The sequence below is a fragment of the Malaya genurostris genome, chromosome 3 (genome assembly GCF_030247185.1).
Source record: "Malaya genurostris strain Urasoe2022 chromosome 3, Malgen_1.1, whole genome shotgun sequence".
Lineage (NCBI taxonomy): Eukaryota > Metazoa > Arthropoda > Insecta > Diptera > Culicidae > Malaya > Malaya genurostris.
This window is the reverse complement of record NC_080572.1, coordinates 182,217,768-182,230,915: the sequence shown is the minus strand read 5'-3', so window position 1 is coordinate 182,230,915 and position 13,148 is coordinate 182,217,768. Positions and strand designations below refer to the sequence as shown.

The following is a 13,148-nucleotide window of genomic DNA, read 5'->3' as shown; positions in this document are numbered from 1 at the left end:
TTGTTGTTTCTGATGCAGCGGAGTCTCCATTACACTTTTCAAGCCATTGCTTCGCTTGAACGGTTTTTTCCCAATTAAGAAGCAGTGTAAAATTAAAACACGAAATTGTTTCTGATCCAAAAATAGTGTTCTGAACATAAAAAAAGTAGCGTCACTTTTAGCACAGCAACTCACAAACTAATGAATATAATATCATGAAATTTTAACAGCTATCTTTTAAAGGTTAGCATTAACTGAAAAAAGGTGACTGCAATAAAACTAACGCCATCTATGTGTTAGGCCCGGGACTTTTGAGCCCATGTGTTACTTAAAGAAATATTCTTTGAGAAATTTTTAAGTTTGAATTGTAAATGGAATGGAACTTAGAAGTCGTTACCGAGCGGACTCACCTTTTTCTGTAAATTTTTCCTTTAATTAGGAAAGTATCAAATCAGTGTAGGTATTGTTTGGCTGTAATTTTCGAATGTTCAGTACTCAACATAGAGGTAACTCATTGCACTTTATAGAAAAACTGGCAGAAAATTATTCTGATTTAGTTTTGATCAAATCTCGAACTTTTCTTCTAATGCCAATCATAATATTATGGACACTCTGTCGGCTAATCAGAGCGGCCATTTTGTTCCACCATTTCTCTTCAACTTTGTCGCACCTCGAGTCACATTTACACTTTTCGTCAATTTCTGTTAAACAACGGCTCAACATTGGGTTGAATTGAAGGAAGTTTTGTGAATTGGTATACTTTTCGAAATCCATCTCGTTGGCTAGATACAACGCAGTTGCGAATACCCTGCCAAATCATGAGCTTTCTTTCGAAATTACCAACTGATCTTTTATCCGAGAAGCTATACATAATTGAGTGTATTTTACTTTGATTGGCAAAAATTGATTAAATTGTAGGAAAAACTACTTAAAAGTACATTGCAGAATTTCGTTACAGTCTGTCAAGTGGTTATCGAAACGGCTTCCAAGAAAAAAGGTCTTCAACAAAAAAAGAGTTTTGCAGTGTGTGCAGTTGGGGAAAATTCAAACCCGTTCTACAGGTGGATAGTGAAACAGTGACGCACTGACCATACGACCGTGTTTTGTGTGGTGAAATCGTTCAACGAACCTGTATTGAGGCAGTGGAAGAAAAGTGAAGAAATGAAACCCTGAATGCAAAAGAGCATAAAAACGCAGGTTCGAGTCTTGCATCCCGAAATCAGAAACGGAAAAAATTGACGAATATTATGGGGCTGTTGATCCTCTGATTACCCTCTCAGCAGGCCGTTCAATTTTGTTGGTTTTTAAGCGCATGTTGAACGATATATTGCACGAAATATCCGTTCAATTTGCTGGAACGGTTTGTTGTTGTTTTTTCTCTTGCAAAAAAAGTGTGAAAATTAAGTGTTACCTTTACATAGGAAGAAAATTTGTTGTTATTCTACGTGAAGTAGAAGTATTGTGCAGGTATGTATTGTTAGTTTAAACAAATAAGTGGAAAAAACTTCAGAAATTCTGCAGTAAAACTAGTCCAACGGGGCTCCAACTGCTCATGTTAAGAATGGCTCAACAATGGACCTCTGTCTGCCGGGTTTGTTGAACGAAAAAAATGGCATTCGGTTCAACGGACTGTTTCAAAATCGGCAAACGAAGATCCCGTGTTGGCCTCCCGTTGAACGATTGATTGGACTTTCATTGGACCAATGATCAAACGTATTGGACCAATGAAGGACCACCGTTGAACGTTTTTTGGCATTAAAAATGCCTTACTCTTCACTATATGGGGCCGGGTGTCAATTAAAAGTTTCAAAAATAGTCGCGTAACCTTTTTGTGTCATAATTTTGAACGTTAATAACTCGGTCATTTGTTGATGGATTGTTATAATTTAACAACCAATCGATTCGGAAACTTTTAACTTAAACATGTATGACGACGTCTTTTCACAATTTCAATAGCATACTATTGAAAAAATGGTTGGAATCGACCTATGTTTTCATCCACCAATCCCTGTTGTACAAAATGACGTCAACTTCTTGTTCGGCATAGGAGGCTTTGCGTCATGCATAAAAAACACCGCATCGTTATGCGTAGTATGAGAAGAAATCTATAAATATAGGCTGCACAATATTTCTTTGCCTAGTTGATGTTTGACTGTGAATGAAACAAGTAGCTTGTCCAGTGAGCTGATGACTGGATTGTATATGCGTTCACTTGCTGGATTGTCGCTTTTGCATTATTTGTTGGTGAAATTTCCTGATGTCTGTGCAACACCGTGTTCGCTTGAGTATCTTATATATCATCTAGCTATTGAAAACCCGAATCAGCGTGGTTACCGGTTCTTTTGAAATATCCCATGTATTTATCAAATTTTTGGTCGATTTTGCCATTAAAAATGCCTTACACTTCGCTTCCCGAGGCTGGGTGTCAATTTAAAACATGCAAAACTAATCGCGTAACATTTGTAACAATTGCATACCATTGAAAAATTGGTTTGAATTGAGTATTTTATTTTGGTTCTCTGGTAACTATCAGGCCAATTTGAAATTATCGGCGATAGATTTTTCGGATCTAATTTGCAGCGCTTGTTCCTCGATGATTTGTTAATGAATTTTCCTAATTTAAATGATTTCAAAGCTTCAATATTGTAAGCTTGAAAATGTTTTAATTTGTCAACGGATCGGATTGCATACTTAAATCTCCATTCCCATACGAACAAAACGTGACAATGTGACTGAACAAGTTGTTGTCCCACCAAGAATTAAACGCTTCAAAAGATTCAAAATTAAATTTTGAAACTTTTCTTAAAGCGGCCTTCTCGGTTTAGTAGTATAAATGAGTTCCACAGACTCACATATACAGTACAATTAGATGCAATATCATATAGTATCAAAGATAAACTCAAAGTATCGTTTGAATAGGAACCCTCGTAGAATTTAGTTAACCGCCAGTTTTGGTTCAATTATTATTTGCTTCAAAACAATAAGCGTCTGATGGCTACACGCGTTGTATGTACAACAATGTTAATTCATGTGTTAATAACATCAAGTTACAATATCTACAAAATTTCGGAGTTTTGTTTCGTATCCATTCCGTATATTCCTAATATGCCAAAGCGAAAATCAATGTAAGTAACTAAATATTTTATGCGGACTGTTTCACATGTTTTCTTCCTCGTATTGTTGCCATATTATTTAACGACACTTTCCGAAAATTATAGACGATTTTGAAGGATTAATAAAATTACACCATTACTGAGATTACTGGTACAACATTCTCTTGGATCGATTAACTGTTTATAAAATTAATAAGTCCACCCAGTGAACGACCATTATTAGGTTAAAAGTGGGGGTAAATAAACGATATAAATCAAATCAAATTAATAAGTTTGTACGTTTCTCGAAAATTATCATCATAAAATAAAATAGTTTCATTTGTTCAGGTTTAAATCTTTAGGTTGTTTGTATCTAAAATTGAGCTTTCAAGTAACTTTGAAGTGTAGTGAAGTTTAGTGTATCATCATCATTATCATCTTTATTTTTGTATTTATTATGAAGACCCTAGAAACGTTTCATTTTTAATGTTATTGTGCTCGGTCGTGTCTTGAATACAACCCTCTAATTTTTTTTCTAAGTGGGTACACCATGAGTTTTAAGAGTTTCGTGACGGTCGAAACTCCACTGCTACTGACAGTGTCTGTCAAAACTACATAAAATGGAGGTTCAAATCGGGACAAAATGTATTGTAATAATACATAAAATTGTTCAGGATGACCGGAAAGAAAAAGTGCTCGAGCATGCCCTAGTTGGGCATGATTATGCAGATGAAAAAGATATCCAAGGACTAATTTTGACTCGAAATATAATGTAACAAACTCAAATGTGAAAATAAAGGAAAAGAGAAACTGTTATTGGCAGCTAGCCTTTTGTCGTGGCACTATTCCAATCTATTCCTTGCATTTTTCTAGAATGCCAAGTTCACGCTTGGCCAGTTATCGTTGATATGACCAATTCTAAAATTCCGACTGAATTCTGTCAGAAATACAACAAATATTGACCGCAAAGAATTTAAACTATATTCAGTTTTATTTTTGCAGACGGAATTTTCCCAGCTAAGCTTCATAAACCAATTCATCCTCCCTTTAATCCTTTGAGTTCCATACTCATTAAATTGTTTAATGCAGGAAAAAACAATCAATCACACTTAAAAAATCAAAGTTGATTTGACTTGATCCAACATTGAAAATCACGCAGGCATATTGATTTACAGGGTCCGGCACTCGAAGTGTAATCAATTAAAAAGGCCATAAATTCAGTTTGGAAAATTACTTTTACTTAATTCAAAGTACAAAATGTGTAAAAATAATACAAAATTCAGAATCAATTCACTTTTGCTCGATATGACCACCTTTTGCCTTGACTTGATGACTTGAGAGAGCGAAGGAGTTGCTTCGTTTGGCCGAAAGCGGTCAATTTCCGAACATTGTATTTTCTGACGAGAAAATTTTTCCAATTGAGCAATTCGTAAACTCTCAAAACGATAGGGTTTACTTGACCGACCGTTCATACGAGAATTTGAGTCATCGATTGGCCACCAGGAGGCAGCACCCGCAACAGATAATGGTTTGGGCCGTTGTAACCGCAGATGGGCGCTCTCCAATCGTTTTCATCGAGCCTGGCGTCAAGGTAAATGCGACATATTATCGGGAAAGTATTCTGGAGGTTGCTTTGAAGCCGTGGGCAGACAAACATTTCGGTGGCAGACCATGGACGTTTCAGCAGGACTCGGCACCGTCTCACAAAGCTCGAATGAACCAAGAATGGCTGAAAAACAACGTTCCGAACTTCATCACGTCCACACAATGGCTCTCGAATTCACCAGATGCGAATCCAATGGATTATTCTCTTTGGGCCATTTTGGAGAGCAAAGTACTAAAAGAACTAAAAGATACACCAGTCTCGAGGCGCTGAAAAAAGTTATTGTCCGCGAGTGGGCCAAAATACCTGCAAGTCACATTCGGCCAAACGAAGCAACTCCTTCGCTCTCTCAAGTCATCAAGTCAAGGCAAAAGGTGGTCATATTGAGCAAAAGTGAATTGATTCTGAATTTTGTATTATTTTTACACATTTTGTACTTTGAATTAAGTAAAAGTAATTTTCCAAACTGAATTTATGGCCTTTTTAATTGGTTACACTTCGAGTGCCGGACCCTGTATTCATAAGAAACTCACGAAATTCAGCGAAATGCTCAGCTACAGGGGCAACAAATGAACATTCGCTCGCATCTGATGGCTGGATGTTCATCGTAAGCCAGTTCTATCTTGAAGCAGGTGATAGCCAGTCGAAGGGTGCTGTTATCCGTGGCAGGTTGGCTTTTATTTGCCAATTTTTGCAGATTTGACGCGATAATAGTGCTCAATATAGTGCAAAAATCAAAGGCAAGCTGAGAAGTAGCTGGAGTGGCGTAATGTTTGGTGAAAACAACGACAAAGTAATAATTTTCACTGTGAGCAAAATAGCTGAAAAAATCGATTAACCGAAGAAGCATCACCTTTAGAAATAGAAAACTTTCATTGCTATCAGGTAAGTTGATCTGTATATTTTTGGAGGGCCGTATTCAATTATGAAATGGCAAGAGAACAGTAATGTTAAAAAAATATTAGTATGTCTGGAGATAGCTGATGGTAAACATTTACCATTGATAAGAAATGATATCGTAAACTACGCACTGGAAAAAATGTCAGCATCTTCTTTTGCTAGAGCGTACATCTAATCGAATGGATATCAGTTCGATAACTTTAATCGTACTTTTCAGGAAAATGGTGCTCAAGTACAGTGAAAGTTGTTTTCATTGACCAATGTGTCAAAATTGTGCACACAAGAAGATAAAGAAATCCAAATGAACACGGAAGAAGAACAAAAAGTAACCGATACCAGATCGGCCGGTTTCGTGTCACTCTCGGCTGTTGTTTACATTCTCACGTCGCGTTCCCGCTAGTAGCGGTTTCTCTCGGGCATAATTTCACTCTCGAAACATGCTGTTGGAATGAACTTTTGAGAAGACATTATCGGTTCGGTTAGATTCATCCACCAGCTGTTGTAAACATCTGTTTGGGTTGGAGAGCGAGCAGGTGAAAAGCATGTTAACCCATTGAAACCTTGCTATGCAAAAATTATGTCCTGTGTATTAAAAACTTGCGAATGTAATTGAAAAAATCGAAATAATGGTATTTAGATATGAATATTATGCTTTCAAAATTATTAACAAAAACCTCACAAGTTAGTTTAATTATTAAAACAGCGGTATACAATGGGTTAAACAGAAGGAGAAAAAATAAGTGAATAAAACGAAGTACGATGCACGACGTTTGTTTCTGTGGTTACGGCGAAATAGATTCAAATTTGAAGAGTGAATACACTATCAGTTCATACACATTATTTGTTTCATTCAAAAAGATACGGTTTCAGTGAGTGATCAAAATTTTCGGGTGAATGTTGACTGTAGTGCTGAACGCAGAAACTAAACTTCAATTATAGTATGCGTAACAGTTAGCTTGACGATCTATCATTTTAAAATCGGTAAGAATTCAAATTTTCGAAAACTAAACTAAAGAAGAAAATCATTCAAGCGGTGCAGGCTCTTCGGTCGTGTTGCAATTTCGATTAAACAACCTGGAGTTTTATTCTGCAGTTTTCTGAAAATGTTAAAGGATTCAATCAATCGAAACCAGTAAGTTCTTTAAAATATTTCCACAACGATTTTTCAGAGATGTTTAAACCGATTGTCAAATGGAAGTTGTCAACCTCAAACTTTCAGTTCATGGTTTAAATACAAGTTCCTTGAAAAGAAGTTTTATAAAAATGTTTCCTCTTTGTAGAACGCAACTTTGTAAGCCTCACAAGCGAGTTGGAAAAATCCGCAGACATGTGATTATACTTACAACTCATCCATTTCGTAAACTTCCTCGAAGTAGGAAGTTTACGAAATGCAATGAATATCACTGTCCCCTTTTGAAGCGATTGAGGGCCGAAATTGATTGTTGCAAAACAATTTCGCGTATCAAAAAAATCCAAATATTAGAGAACAATGTGCCGGCACACAAGATATACGCAAGCTAAATTGAAAATTATGGACTCCATTTGCTTCCCCACATTATTCGCCCGATTTGGCTCCTTCGGACTATACGTATTATCTATTCCGAGCATGCGAATGGCAGGCACGCTGCATCAGTTTTTCGGTTTGATGTTCAGTGATTCCAGAAATTTTTCAAAACTAATTTAGTTATTTATAATAATCTCATAATACTGAAAATTTTATCATACGTTACAGAAAATATTACTGATAACATTAAGCAAAACTGATTCTGTTACGATGAGTATAAAAAACTACAAGGATCAGCCCCATGTGGTTGTTCGAGCTATTGATGTGGAACAAGGCAACCTAAATTTCTAATGATCTACAATCAAACAGTTCAATCAATCGTCACACTTTTGAATCCGCTATTGCACGAGAGTCTGCCTAGATTTATCTTGATTAGGAACCAATACCAAATATTGTTTGTTTTATAGCCGACGAAATTACACCAATATCCCAAATGTATGCAATTATATCTTTGTACATACTTGCGATACGGATTTTGATATGAAAGCTTCTCTTATTCAAGCTTGTGTTCAAGTCTTGTATGCAAGCAGTGATTTTTATAGCTTTAAGTTTCTCTACCATTCTGCGATTCAGTTGAAGCGATAAACTTCTCATTATCAATCGAGTTCATCTTATATAAATTAGAAATTAAACTTATGCACTCAATATTTACCCTGGGGTAATTGTCAATTTCTCAGGCGAAACGACATAACATGGAATTTCATCCGAGCTTGCATGACACAAGATCAGAGCATACCAATTAAAGCTTCAAATCGTTTTATGGCACTTTTTGTCGTGCTGCCTAGCAACAACCTACCTCTAGCATGCTACGCGTAGGACTGAAACGTTAGCTATAATTTTGCTTCTGTTTATAGATTCACGTGCTTCCAACAGCTTCGCTTTTGCATCGATTGACCAATCAGAGCGATGCTTTCCCTTTGATATATCGCTTACCCCTTCAAAACCGTCGTCTATGGCACCCCTATATAGAAAATAAAGATGTGTTCCACATCAAAAAAATTTACTCGATCAAAACTTAATCACTCTCCCGCACCGTCAATTTTAAATTCAACTCGTTCCATAGTGAAGTAAAATGCATTGACGCTCGCATATAAATAAAAACAAGATTCTTATTAGTGCCTCAGTCTCGTACGAGAAACTATTAAAAGGGATAGAGTCCAATCAGGAGACTGGTAGTACCTTTTATCTTTCTCTGGACATGACAAGAAGGGTGCAAATATTTTAAGATCATTTCTAATTTCGTTAAGCGGTAGTGCTCAAAAGTTTGATCACCTCTTAAAAGTTCCTATGCAAAATTTGAGCTATATCGGATATGGGTAAGAACTGCCGCCCGGCGCACAGTGGTTCGAATCAATAAAAACGTGGACATAAATCAATAGCTGCCAAACCGTTCTTTTAATGCATATAGTTGCTTTGAAGAAATTATTTACAAATATATACCGCGTAATTTGATCATATCATTAATTGTTCATGGCCTACTTTGACAAAAAAATGTAACCATAACTTTTTTATCTGAAGAGATAGAAATTTTTTTTCTTCTACAAAGTTTTAGAACTATTAAAAATAATTTACTTTGTCAAATATACCAAAAGTCTAGGTCGCACCGTTTCGGATATACAAAGCGTTTTTATGGCAACCCCCTTAAAATCAGTTTTTTATTTATAACTTGTTTCGAGTTATTTTTTTATGCATACTTTCTTTGGAATAATTGAAGAAAATAAAAAATCCCATATTTTTGTTGAAGATAGTGTATAGGTTTGTTCTTTCCTGGCAAAGTTATGCAACATTTTGCCTTATTTTACCTAGGATAAAACCTTGCACCGAAGCGAAATATGCAACTTTATGCAGCTGATTTTTACAAAATTTGTAGGAAAAGATGTGCCCAATATCATAAAAAAAAATCTAAGTGGAACTCGGTGGAACTTTTTTTTTTGGTCTTTTCAAAATTAGTTTTAATTACTGAATTATGGCAACCCCCTTAAAACTAGTTTTCTAGTCATAACTTGTTTCGTGTTATTTTTTTATGCATACTTCGTTTGGAATAATTGTAGAAAATATAGAATTTCATAATTTTGTAGAAGCTAATGCATAAGTTTATTCTTTTCTGGAAAATTTATGCATAATTTTACCATTTTTTACCTAGGAAACCTTGTGCCGAAGCGAAATATGCAACTTAATGCAGCAAACTTTTATAATACTTATAGGAGAACATGTACCTTATCCAATTTATTTTCCAATGAGTATATCTTGAGTACTCTTTGTGTGACTCATTTTCACAATGGTCATGCTGAAACCATGAATGGTTAAGAAACAGAGGGCGTCACGCGTCTGCTATTTGGAATCTTTTAATTGAATTTCCGACTAACAGTCTGGACGCGCGTAAACACGCATAAACAAGTTCATGCTTGCACGCGCAACTTAAGCAAATTGTTGCGATTTTTATTTTGTTATTTTTTACAATTGACAATATTAGAATAAATCTAAGTGGAACTAGATGCAATTTTAGACCTTTTCAAATTTAGTTTTAATTATTGAAAATCCGATTAATTATCAAAACTTCAACACATATTTAAAAAATTGAGAAAATGTTTTCTAGACAAAATATGATAAAGTATTGTTAAAGTACAAACCTTTACGAAGAGATTTCATGTTTAAACGTTTAAATGAATTGAGATATCGCGAAGCAACAGGATTTTTAAGACGAGATGTTGATCGGGCGACTGCAAAAGTGAGTTACAGAAATAGCAGACGCGTGACGCCCTCTGTTTCTTAATCATTCATGGTTTCAGCATGGCCATAGTGAAAATGAGTCACACGAATATTACTCAAGATATTCTCATTGGAAAATAAATTTGATAAGGTACATGTTCTCCTATAAGTATTATAAAAGTTTGCTGCATTAAGTTGCATATTTCGCTTCGGCACAAGGTTTCCTAGGTAAAAAATGGTAAAATTATGCATAAATTTTCCAGAAAAGAATAAACTTATGCATTAGCTTCTACAAAATTATGAAATTCTATATTTTTTACAATTATTCCGAACGAAGTATGCATAAAAAAATAACACGAAACAAGTTATGACTAGAAAACTAGTTTTAAGGGGGTTGCCATAATTCAGTAATTAAAACTAATTTTGAAAAGACCTAAAAAAAAAAGTTCCACCGAGTTCCACTTAGATTTTTTTTTATGATATTGGGCACATCTTTTCCTACAAATTTTGTAAAAATCAGCTGCATAAAATTGCATATTTCGCTTCGGTGCAAGGTTTTATCCTAGGTAAAAAAAGGTAAAATGTTGCATAACTTTGCCAGAAAAGATCAAACCTATGCACTATCTTCAACAAAAATATGCGATTTTATACATTCTACAATTATTCCAAACAAAGTATGCATAACAAAATAACTAGAAACAATTTATGAATAAAAAACTGATTTTAAGGGGGTTGCCATAAAAACGCTTTGTATATCCGAAACGGTGCGACCTAGACTTTTGGTATATTTGACAAAGTAAATTATTTTCAATAGTTCTAAAACTTTGCAGAAGAAAAAAATTTCTATCTCTTCAGATAAAAAAGTTATGGTTACATTTTTTTGTCAAAGTAGGCCATGAACAATTAATGATATGATCAAATTACGCGGTATATATTTGTAAATAATTTCTTCAAAGCAACTATATACATTAAAAGAACGGTTTGGCAGCTATTGATTTATGTCCACGTTTTTATTGATTCGAACCACTGTGGAGCGTACCTAATAATCGGCAGCGTGATTCATATAGAGGCAAGTTCAATGGGTTCGGCCAGCGTATACAAATTTGCGTTGAACGCTTTCGATCCCGTAAATCCAGTTCTGATGATATGGTGCCCAAATCACAACCGAAGACTCCAAATGCGAGCGAACAAGTGTACAGTATAATTATCGAAAACAGAGTGGATCATCAAATCCTCTGGCAATTTTAAACACAAAACCGAGTTGTCTGTTGGCTTTTTCTACTATCATAGACTGATGGTTTCGAAAAATGAGTTTGGAATCAAGTAAGATGCCAAGATCTTTCACACATTCAACTTTATCCAATACATGATAAATCAAGATAATCGCGATTGAAGCAGATAGCAATCCGCTAGACGCTAGATCAACTACAACGACTATTATTTTAAAATCATCAGCATATAACAACTCACAACTTCCAGTAAAGATCGATGTGACATCATTAAAGAACAAAACGAACAAAATGGGTCCAAGAAGATTACCTTAGGGTACGCCGGCACTATTAAAGAATTCGTCTTAAAGTGAGTCGCCGATTTTCACTTGAACGGTGCGGTCTTTGAGATATGATTCGATCAAAAGCTGCCTTCTAGTCTGTGTAGATTGTATCAACTTGAAATCCTTTCGCAATGTTGTCGATGTCGCAAATTCCATGTGGTGGTTGGGAGTGACCGAACGACCAGACATGAAAACGTGTTGTTCAGGCAGTTGAACATAATCGTTTCATTTACGATTAATTCAAATAATTTAGAACCCGCGAAGAGTGATGTTGCAATTAAAATTCGAAATTTTCTGTGGGACATGACATTTCCTAAATCGAAAATATTTTCTTGATGCCGAAAGTTTCAGAATTGCATAAAACCTAGAGATTTAGTATCATCATCTCAAAAATAAATCGAAAGTATTTGTTTTCGATGCCAAATGCCTTAGAATTGTCTGAAACGTCGAGATCTAGTGTCCTCTTTATTTTTTTGTCGTGAATACGACTTACTTTACTATGGGGCGCCATTTCAAAATTTACCCTCTGAGAGAGTGATAAGTTTTTGATCGTAAATATCTAACCCATCAACATAATTTTTGCTACATGCCATCGAAAATATGATCAGCAATTCATGATAACATTTACAGTTGTATGACATAATCACAAATAATTCAAAATTAAAGTTTTCTAAAATGTTTGGTATCAACGAGAATGAAAGAATGACGCCTTTCTCGTACCTGGGTCGGTATAAAAGGTTAACTGGTGAAATAAATATTATAAATAAAAGATTAACACTATTTCGTACATTCTAGCCTGCGCAGTTGACTGAACAAGAAGTAAAGCAAATGTATCATTCTGATTGGTTCAGGTCCAGAGCTCAGTTTCAGTTCTAGTATTAAAAATTCAGCGCAGTATTAAAATTGAAGTTTCGCTTCAAACAAGGGCGATTGCGTCATCCCGCTGCTGGTCGTTTGTATTGGAGCAAAATGCTTCATTCATTCTTGCCTACGTAGTTGACTCGTACAGTTCAGATCAGAATCCAATTCTAGGGTTTCTGAAATTCAGTTTCAAAATTCAATACCTGATGTCTTTTCCATTCCCAGAAGCCAGATCTAAAATTTGGTTCCTCGCCTAGAACCCAAGGCCAGAATCAAGTAGTGCATTCCAGAGCTCAGGTTTGTAGTTCTAGACCAGAATGAAAGTCAAAATGTTGGTCATTAGTTTGTCACTTGAGCGTTTAGTATAATAATTTCACTGGAATAATAGTTTAACACCATTTAATTCTACTATATATAGTAGAATTGAACGGTGTTCAAATATTATTCTACTAGAATTTGGCTTCAAAGTGCAGTTCTACAATTCTAGAAGTTTAACTGAGTTAAGGAACTAGATTTGAAAGATCTTTGAACTAAATTCTGGATCCAAATTTGAAAACGATATCCTGGACCGGAATTTTGTAACGAATATGTAACGAATGTAACGCTGCGTATCAGAATTTCCTGAGTTCAGTGCTTGGATTCAGGTTCAGAATTCAGAGCCGAAAAAGAATCCTGGTCTCGAATTTAGTTCCACAACACAGGTTTAGTGATGAATCTAACTATTCAGAATTCAATTCCCAAATTTATCATAGAAATTGAGTTTCATAACTAAATTCTTGCATTCGGATCAATAACTCGGTTCCTGAATTCCTGTTAAAAAATTCAGAATCTTTAACATCAAAGAAACTGAACGATCCATTTTATTCGTATTCACGTCATCCAGTTATG

The 13,148-nt window shown here is 35.2% G+C and overlaps 1 protein-coding gene across 3 annotated transcripts in view; it reads left to right on the top strand.

Annotated features, from left to right (window-relative positions):
- The first annotated feature begins 5,295 nt into the window (after positions 1-5,295).
- Positions 5,296-13,148, top strand: part of LOC131435107 (protein phtf) — a 30,303-nt gene continuing 22,450 nt past the window's right edge. For all 3 annotated transcript variants that reach the window (XM_058602642.1, XM_058602641.1, XM_058602640.1), the window contains exon 1: positions 5,296-5,559. The gene's annotated coding sequence lies outside the window, so the exon portion shown is untranslated. The remainder of the gene's footprint in view (positions 5,560-13,148) is intronic.